This window comes from Carlito syrichta, unplaced genomic scaffold, assembly GCF_000164805.1.
Source record: "Carlito syrichta isolate Samal-C Ts95f unplaced genomic scaffold, Tarsius_syrichta-2.0.1 Scaffold307136, whole genome shotgun sequence".
Lineage (NCBI taxonomy): Eukaryota > Metazoa > Chordata > Mammalia > Primates > Tarsiidae > Carlito > Carlito syrichta.
In genome coordinates, this window is record NW_007251232.1 from 4,125 (window position 1) to 11,462 (window position 7,338).

At 51.7% G+C, this 7,338-nt stretch overlaps 1 protein-coding gene across 2 annotated transcripts in view; it reads left to right on the forward strand.

The window, feature by feature from the left end:
* The window catches only part of AP2A2 (adaptor related protein complex 2 alpha 2 subunit), a 51,303-nt gene that overhangs the window by 79 nt on the left and 43,886 nt on the right, over nucleotides 1-7,338 (forward strand). The window contains exons 1-2 of one of the 2 annotated variants that reach the window (XM_008063912.2): nucleotides 1,636-1,691; nucleotides 3,352-3,420. The gene's annotated coding sequence lies outside the window, so the exon portion shown is untranslated. Of the gene's footprint in view, nucleotides 1-1,635; nucleotides 1,692-3,351; nucleotides 3,421-7,338 lie in introns of those variants that run through there. The other variant, XM_021715464.1, reaches the window with a different exon arrangement.

The following is a 7,338-nucleotide window of genomic DNA, read 5'->3' on the forward strand; positions in this document are numbered from 1 at the left end:
AAAAAAAAAAAAAAAATGGATACAGTAACTAGACAGAAGATTAGTCGTGATGAACAGGAGATTCCAACAACAGATACACCAGCTAGACCTAAGACACCTCCATGTATGCCTCCCCCTGACAAGAGCAGGACGCACATGTGCTTTTCAAGTACTCATGGAGCGTTCGCCCGAGCGGAGCACAGCTAGGGCATAAAACAAGCCTCAGCGACATTTTAAAAAGGATTAAAATCGCATAAAGAATGTTCTCCAGCCACAATGGATGAAATTAGCAGTAACAGGAAGAAAATTGGGAGATTCTCACTATGTGAAAATTAAATAACACCCCTCTAAATAACTAATGGGTTGAGGAAGAAAACACAAGGAAGATTAAAAAATAGTTGGAGATAAAGGAAAAAAAACCCAGCATAACCAAAACTGATATAGTGTAGCGAGGAGCAGGGCTTAGGGGAAGTTTATAGCTGTAAACATCTATGTCAAAAAAGAAGAAAAACTCACATTATTAACCTAATATTTTACCTTAAGACATCAGAAATAGAACAAGCAAAACACCAGGCAAACAGAAGGAAGAAAAGAATGATGAGAGGCAAGACTGGGTCTTTGAAAAGATCAGCAAAATCGACAAGCTTTTAGCCAGACTAACCCAGAAAAATAAAGGAGAGAACACTCAAATTACTAAAGTCAGGATTACTAAAGAGAGGATATTAGCACTCATTACAGAAATAGAAAGAATTATAAGGGAATACCATGGATAATTGCCAGAAAATTAGATAGCTGAAATGCATAAATTCCTAGTAAGTCAGCTACTGAAACGAACTCAAGAAGAAATATAAAGTCTGAATAGACTTATAATAAGCAAAGAGATTGAATTAGTAAAATTTTTTTTTTGAGTCAGTGTCTCACTGTCGCTCAGGCTGGACTGCAGTGGCATGCTCATGGCCACCACAGCCTCGACCTGCTTGGCTTGGACAATCCTTCTGCCTCAGCCTTCCAAGTAGCTGGAACTACAGGCACACGCCACCACGCCCGGCTAATTTTTTGATTTATTGTAGAGACGAGGTCTCGCCAGTTGCCCTGGCTGGTCTTGAATCCCTGGGGTCGGCCAATCCTCTCGCCTCCACTTCTTTTTTTTTTGTTTTTGAGTTGGAGTCTCACTCTGTCGCCCAGACTGGACTGCAGTGGCCGTTCCCGGCCACCACAGCCTCGACCCGCTGGGCTCCGGCGATCCTTCCGCCTCAGCCTTCCAAGTATCTGGAACTACAGGCACACGCTACCATGCCCGGCTAATTTTTGATTTATTGTAGAGATGAGGTCTCGCCAAGTTGCCCAGGCGGGTCTCGAACCCGCGGGCTTAGGCAATCCACTCGCCTCGGCCTCCCAAAGTGCTGGGATGACAGGCTGAGCCACCAAGCCCGGCCTCGCCTCCACCTCTTGAAGGGCTGGGATGACAGCCATGAGCCACCGCATCCAGCCAAATGTTTGTTCTTAACCTGCTACCAGGGTTGTCAGGCTGCCAGTGTCCGCCAGCCTCCACCCCAGGCCCTGTGCCAGCCGCTTTGCTTCCTCGCAGGGCCTCCTGCTGCCAGCAGCCACATGAAGAGGCACGGCCACTAAGGTGCTGGGGACCTGCCCAGGGTCACTGCTGCGAGTGGCATTTGAGTGCTCATCAGGACTGGGAGGAGGCTGTGCCTGCGGTGGGCCATCTGGGTGTTTCTGTCTTTCTTGTTAAAGGTTCCTGGGGGGGGGCAGCATCTGTCCCCAGCACCTGGAGCTGGCCTGGGGAGGGGGCTGCCATACAGGTACTTGCTTTTCCTGTCCTGGTCATGTGTCCTTCTGGAACTTTCTGGGGTAGGCTTGGCTCAGAGGAGTAGTGTTCCTTTAACTCAGCAGATATTTAAGCCTCATCTCTTAGCACATATGTAGTAAAAGGCATGTGCTAAGAGTGGTATTCTGGACATGTCCTCGAGGGGCGGGTCGTCTTCTGGGGGCGGGTGGATCAGCTTCAGAAGTGGTGGCGGTGGAGACGGCCAGGGAGGGCAGGGCGGAGCTGGAGTCCTGGGGCGCCTGGTTTGGCTGCTAGTTCTGTGCGGCAGGCAGCTGCTGAGGCGTCCGCCCCCACTGTACTGTGCACACTTGGCTGTGAGATGGTCACTCATAGTCGGCTTCACTGATACTTTAGAGAGTGACTTGAGCTTGCATGAACTTGCTTTGGCACGCAGCTCGCCGTATCCTGTGTGGGGAATAATTATACTTCTGTGGTACTTGGCGAAGATGTGTGGTCCTAGTGGGATTTCCTGTGCTCCTAGGCTCAGAGTCTCACCTGGCCCTGCTGGAGTGACATTGCGTGTGGTCTCGTCTCTGCCCCATGCCTGACTTGGTACGTGGCAGCTGTTGGTTGAAGGAAGGCCGATTTAGCAATAGGTCTAGGATGGATGGAAATTTCGTTACATTCCTAATTGCCGTCTGTCTCTCTTTTTTTTTGAGTTGGAGTCTCACTCTGTCGCCCAGACTGGAGTGCAGTGGCCGCTCCCGGCCACCGCAGCCTCGACCTGCTGGGCTCCGGCGATCCTTCCGCCTCAGCCTTCCAAGTAGCCGGAACTACAGGCGCATGCTACCACGCCCGGCTGATTTTTTGATTTATCGTCGAGATGAGGTCTCACTGCCCAGGCGGGTCTCGAACCCGCGGGCTCAGGCAATCCACTCACCTCAGCCTCCCAAAGGCGCGGGATTACAGGCTGAGGCACCGAGCCCAGCTGGACCCCACATCTTAAAAAAAAAAAAAAGCCAGTGTACACACGGGGTCACAATCGAATATCCTAAAGGTGACTTTGCCTGATTTTGGAGGTTGGTGAACTTCACAAAAAAGAAATCTGGAAGCCTGCAGGAGCTAAACTATGTACTTGGTTTATCTTTGGCAGAGAAAGTCAGTGTTAGAGTGAATGACTCTTAGCTGATAATGGTTTGATGTGGAAAGTGTCCCGCAGGTGTTTTGCGTGCCTCCCAGTTTGAGACCAGGGCAGGAGGTAGGGTTAGAGTGGGTCGTGGCCCACCTCGCTGGCAGGCATTTGCTTTCCACGAGGTGCTGAGGACTTGCCCTGTTGCCCCCCCGAGCCAGGGCACTCTGTCGGCGCCGCTCGAGTGTGCTCCAGTTGGGGCCTGGTTCTGCTGCAGCCTTTTCCTGTGGTCTCTCGTCGGAGACAGGCTTCCTCCCCTCTTGGCCTAACTCCGGCACCCTCCAGCCCTTGTTCTGCTCCTGACAGTAGGTCTGCCTTCAGTTCAGAGTGGGACCTTATCAGGGAAATGGTGTTTCTTTAGAAATCAGATAAAGTAAGAATGCATTTGTTCTTTTTTTAGGCAAAAGTAAAGAAGCAGAAATAAAGAGGATAAACAAGGAACTGGCAAACATTAGATCAAAATTTAAAGGTAAGTGTGTTTAACTTTTTCTGTGAAATGTTTTGTTGTGCATTTTACATAGCAAGGACCTAATCTTTTAATCCAGTCTTTTCCCCTAAACTAATGTTAAGTTCCCAGTTGGTATTGTCACTGTCATGGCGCTGTCCGAGTTACAACATGTTTAGAACGGAACCATCGGCTGTCCCAGAGCTGTCTGAGCAGCCTGTGTGGAGTTGGCGAGCTTCCAAGGCACGCCTGGCATCCGGTCCTCTCTTGGACCTGGAGCCACACTGATCTGGTGTCTGAAAAGTGCCGTGGGGGCGGGCTGATGCCGTGGGGGCTCAGAGGGTGGATGTTCAATGCAAGAAATTCCCTGCCTGAGGCTCCTGGTTGCCGTTGGAGTGTTATCAAGTCATCTAAGCACTCCGTGTGTTGAATGTTTTCCCCCTGTTAATGGACAGCTTGCCACACGACTGTGAACGGGGCTGCTCCCCCACTTTCTAGGACACTGGTAAAACCCAGTTACTTCTCTCAGCCTTAGTGTTTCAGGTCATTTTAGAGTTCAGAGATCTGGCTCGGTTCTGAGCACACCTTAGCTGCGGAGTAGCCAGGGATACCCAGGAGCAGTGTGTGGTGGGGAGGACGCGGCAGCCCCAGGTGCTGAGGGGCAGGCGGCCACAGCAGGGGCCTCTGGAGTTTCCTGGGACTGGTGCTTTTCGAGGGCTTGAGAGTGGAGGCTCCAGGTTTCCAGGTGATGTGGAGACCAGAGGAACTTGAATTCTTACTCATTGGCACATCCTCTGTGGAGTCCCGGGAAGAGTACTGAGTTTTAGTATCTTGCACCCAGGCTCAAGGATTCTCTAAAAGGTCCGTGAAACTCATGGATTTTGGGTGAGTTTGCTTGCATGTATTCTTTGGGCGTACATCTGTCACTTTCGTTTTTTTTTTTTTTTTTTTTTTGAGTTGGAGTCTCACTCTGTCATCCAGACTGGAGTGCAGTGGCCGCTCCCGGCCACCGCAGCCTCGACCTGCTGGGCTCCGGCGATCCTTCCGCCTCAGTCTTCCGAGTAGCCGGAATTACAGGCATGCGCTACCACGCCCGGCTGATTTTTTGATTTACTGTAGAGATGAGGTCTCACTGCCCAGGCGGGTCTCGAACCCTTGGGCTCAGGCGATCCACTCACCTCAGCCTCCCAAAGGCGCGGGATTACAGGCTGAGCCACCGAGCCCAGCACATCTGTCACTTTCATTGTGTCATGAAGGAGGGACCATCACATGGTGACTAAGAGTGAGCTGTCCTGACAGCCTGATTTATGTCCCTGCTCTTAGGAGCTGTATTACCTCGGGCAAGTCACCTGCCTTCTGCATCCGTCTCCCAGCTGTGAAATGCACAGACCAGTGGTCTCACATCAGGGGCCGCAGAACATAGGCTCGGGATGGGGTATGCACACAGGGTGTGCTGGAGAGCCACACAGTAAAGTCACGGGGCGGAAGCAGGTGGCGATGCGGACATGACGGTCACCCCCCGCCATTAGGGAGCCCTTTGGAGAAGTCTGGCCCTGAGGCGGGAGGCTGGGCCCTGGGAGCATCCCTGCTCAGCAGCGCCTCCAAAGCTGAGGAAGGCTGCCTGACAGAGTTGGCCCCAGGCAGCTCGCCTCACTCCGGGCAGCGCCAGGCCTCTGCTGACGGGCCCTGCCTGCTGTGCTCGCTCTCGCGCGCGTGCTCTCTCTCTCTCTCTGAGTTGGAGTCTAACTCTGTCACCCAGGCTGGAGGGCAGGGACGTGCTCACGGCCACCGCAGCCTCGACCTGCTGGGCTCAGGCGATCCTCCTGCCTCAGCCTTCCAAGTAGCTAGAACCACAGGTGTGCGCCACCACGCCCACCTGATTTTTTGGTTTATTATGAAGACGAGGTCTTGCCGTGTTGCCCAGGCTGGTCTCAAACCTTTCTGCCTCCCAGAGTGAGAGGATCAAGCGCTGCTGGGGTGGTGGTATCACGCAGGATTCCCAAGTGCCAAGATGGTAGGTATGAGCTGCCGCGCCCACGTGCTGCTGCTGGCATAGAAAGTGAGTGCCCACCAAGTGGTAATCCACAGTCTAGACTTCACAGCCTCAAAGTGGTAAAGGCTAAATCTGAATGTGAGACTTTTTTAAGTTTTAGGCTAATAATCTAATTTGTTGCTATGTAACTTCAAGCCTGAAGACTTTGTTAAGCTTTTATTGATAAACTGTTTTATTTCATAAATATTTTGGAACTCAAGGAGACTTCTGTTATCTCTACCACCTTTGTACCTGTCTGAGCCATCCTGGAAGGGAAGGAGGTCCCTCTTGTTTGGCATTTTTTGAGCATGTGCATGCCCTGAAATGCAGCGGCCGATGCAACAGAACATCGATCCTTCAAGCAGCCTGTGGTCTGAGGCCTCCCTTTGCAGCCAGAGTAGACCAGACAACTTACATCCGTGCTGTCCAGTCACTCAGGTCTGCCTTTCTAGCATCCTTACTGAGGAAAACCAGAAAAAAGCGGATGGAACCAAGACTGTCTCTTACGTAGACCAACACAGCCAAGACTTTTGTGTTATGTCTTCTTAGTTTTTGGAGACAGGCTCTTGCCGTGTTGCGAAGGCCCAGCTGCGGTGGTACGGTCAGAGCTCACTGCAGCCTCGAGTGCCTGGACTCAGGCAGTCCTCCCTCTTTAATCTTCTAGGGTATGGGGGTTGCAGGCACGAGCCACTGCGCCTGGCCGAGATTTTTTTTTGACACCAAGTCTTCAGCTGGGCACGGTGGCTCACACCTGCAATCTCAGCACTTCGGGAGTGGAGGCGAGAGGGTTGCCTGAGTTCAGGGGTTTCAGACCAGCCCGGACAACAGGGCGGGACCTCATCTCTACAATAAATCAAAAACTTAGCCAGGCTTGGTGGCGTGCGCTTGTGGTTCCTGCTACCTGGAAGGCTGAGGCAGAAGAATTGCCTGAACCCAGCAGGTGACCGGGAGCATGCCACTGCCCTCCAGCCTGGTTGACAGAGTGAGACTCCAACTCAAAAAAATAAAAAATAAAGAAAGCAACTGTTTCGTTATGCTCTGAGAGACGTGGTCACTCTTATTAATGACCTCTTAATGAGTTTACCACATAGCAGCCATGAATGTGCTAAGTAACTGCTGGGTGTTGATGGGGGTCTGGGCACCAGGGACACAAAGATGAGTAAAGAACGCTTAGCCCTGCCGTGGAGAGCCTGTGTTGCTGTAGATGCGGCAGACTTAAGAAGACGCCCTTTTGACGGAGAGATACTCGCATGGAGGCCTGCGCAGTCCTTGATACAGAGGCACCTTGCCTGGCATCCCCAGTTCCCATCCGTTTTCTGTCTTCTGCTCTCCTTGTTTTCCTGGAATATTTTGACAGTAATTAAAAAAAAAACCAGCTTGATGAAGTACAATTTATTCATGATAAGACTCATCCATTTTAAGTGTGCAGTTTGAATTTTGACAGATGCCTGCAGCCACGTGACCACCACAGTCTAAATGGGGAACGCGCCCACCACCCGCGAGTCATCCTCGCACCCTTTGCACATAGCCGCCTTCCCAGCCCCCGGCTGCCTCTGAGCTGCCTGCCATCTGTCACTCTAGCTTGCCATTTCTGCTTTTCCCTCGAAACGAATGGTGAAGGAGTTCCTTGACTTGGCATTGCATGTTCGAGGTCACTCGTGTTGCCTTGGCTCACGTCAGTCACATCACGTGAGCGAGTGGCCCCTTGCTGGGGCTGTGCTGTCCACGCACACCTCCCTTACCTGCTCACCAGCTGATAGACACATGGACAGCCCTGTTGGTGTGACCTTGCCTGTGAAGAGAAAAGCTTCTGGGTTCATTTGTGTGCAGTTCTGTGTGGATGTGTGTTTTCTTTTTGTTTTTTGTTTTTTTTGAGTCGGAGTCTCACTCTGTCGCCCAGACTGGAGTGC